Source organism: Branchiostoma lanceolatum, chromosome 18 (assembly GCF_035083965.1).
Source record: "Branchiostoma lanceolatum isolate klBraLanc5 chromosome 18, klBraLanc5.hap2, whole genome shotgun sequence".
Taxonomy (NCBI): domain Eukaryota; kingdom Metazoa; phylum Chordata; class Leptocardii; order Amphioxiformes; family Branchiostomatidae; genus Branchiostoma; species Branchiostoma lanceolatum.
Window position 1 is genome coordinate 12,210,676 of NC_089739.1, and position 2,532 is coordinate 12,213,207.

The following is a 2,532-nucleotide window of genomic DNA, read 5'->3' on the forward strand; positions in this document are numbered from 1 at the left end:
TTTTATGCAACGTTTTTATCTTGACAAGTAGCTTTTTAGTCTTTCTAGTATTCTACCTCAGTTTTTGAAAGCTGTCAATGTGCCTTTACGGAAGTTTACGCCCATTTCTAACCTCACTTTGTAAGGCAACAAGTTGATTAGCTGTTTCTCACATTTTTTTAAGGAAAAGATTTGAACAGCAGGGTAAAATAAAAAATGATAGAAAAAGTGAAATATTGAAAATACTTGTTGTTGAAAGGTTGACGTAATTATCCTGTGAAAGGGACTTTTAACATTTCTCCCACCAACAGGATGGGAGAAATGTTTCTGTTTGAAGTTGAGAAGTTGGTTGATAGAGGATGTGATTGTCTTGTAACAGTTATACCTGGTGATTGTTTGAAAAAGAGAGCTTCTTGTATTAATCTCTTTCGTCAGTGGAATTTTAGCATACTTTATATATCTTAATCAGCAAATCTAATGTGATTTGTGAATTTTATATTTATGTCGTAATATTTAGCATAATGATATCGCTTTTGTCACTTTTGTGCCATTTTTGTCGCTGCATTTCAATAAAAGTTGTCAATATCCAAATGAAATAAACAACATATTATGGAATATTTGTTGGTCACATGACTTGACTATACTGGTGATTTCCAAGTTGGTGACGCGATTTCTTACACAGGCCAAGGTTCTCTGATACCGGCAAGGGAGTCAGGGTTTTTTCTAGAAAAATTGAATAAGAGGGAGCACACACAGGCGAGGGAGTGAATTCTATGTATTTATGGAAGAATCGATCGCTGAGGGAATGCTGTATGCTGGGGATTAAGGTAAAATCTGAATTCGACAGGGGGGCACTGGGCTGACACAAGAGGGCGCAGCGCCCCTCTTTCCTAATTTAGATGAACCCCTGGGAGTTTCGCTGCCGTAGGAGTTATGTTGCCGAGGCCCTCGGCAGCGAAACTCCCTTACTGGCATTAGAGAACCTTGGCCCGTGTAAGAAATCGCGTCACCCCCCCCCCCCAAAAAATATAAACGCCGCCGTTCTAGGAAGTCTGCGAAGGAGGCCAGCTGATTTCAACGCCACGTTAAAAGACTGCATTTTCGTCCTTTCCAGTGCTGACGTTTAGGCTTTGTAGTAGGATCCATGCGTCTTTAGTCAGAAATAAGTATAAACTTGATATGTAAACCAGGATACAGTACCAGGTACTGTAAATGCAGAAATGTTCGCGGGGATTTAATTTCGTGGGAGAAAATGGCGTGTTTGCGGTGGTTTTGAGTTCACGTTTGAAACAGTAGGTGCTACAGTCACACAATGGAATGGCTTTCTCGGTGGTTTCATGTTCGCAGTAAAGAGTTCACTATGAAACAGCGAACGCGAAACTACCGCGAACATTTCTGCATTTACAGTACATTGTGATCCTGTATTTTGGACTATGAGGACTGGTACTGTACGTGTACAGGACTACAGGTACGCATAACTATTGTGACGTATAAGAAAAACCATCAGAAGCAAGAATTTTTTGACAAGGTGCATTTATTAACAAGAGTGAATGATCATCAGACATAAAATGACACATCTTTGCTACCAAAAAAAAATCTTTCACAAAACAAAAGTGTCACAAGTGTTACGTAAAATCATAATGAATCCTCCCACCAGCCCATATCACTGTTATATGTAAATTAATGTAATATATGTACATTTCAGGTAAAACATTGTTAAAGCATATCAGGGACAAGGTAAAGCAAAGGACTGCCAAGCATGTGTTATAATGGCAAGAACTACCCAAAACAAGTTTATAACCTTGCCCAAAATAAGCATATGCATGGTTAAAACCAGTAGACTGTCAAAGTTTCAAAATTGAGTTACAAAAGATGCTAAAATCACGTCAGCACAACTGTTAATTAACTGAAGGTTCTGTCTTGAAAAAACATTAACAATGACTAAGGTTATTTTCTGGTGTAAAAGCATAAAGTAAGTGCATTGAATCCATAAATACTAAAAGGCTTTCACCAAAATTCTATTCTTAACGATGGCTTAGGCAAATACTGTAAGCTATATCTCTTACACTAGTCACTATACTTATCGCTATCTGTATAGCTATGAACACATAACTACATGTATGGCTATCTTCCTTTCTTAATCTTTAATGTACAGTTAATCTTTTTGAATATTATTACTCGCTTTTTTCTAAAGAGTTAGTATAACCTCCTTGCAATAAGGGACTAAATGGAGAACAATGTGCAGTGCCATACATACACTGATTGGCCTACTTTCCACCAATGAATGAGCAATAAAATATGCAACACCTGTATGTACAGACCGTGACTGGCTAAAACTTGACCAATCAGAAAGCAGGAACTATGAGAGAACTCAGAATCAAATTGGCAATCTTAGATTCATCAAAGTTAACTTTCTGTACTTTCACACATCCATGGAAAACAAAGAATAGTTTTTTTTTTTAAAGAATTCTGATTCAAGTAAGATAAGCTCCATTGCTTGTCAATCATTCATAATATTTTTCATGATTGTAGAATTTTTGTTACTAGTAGTTA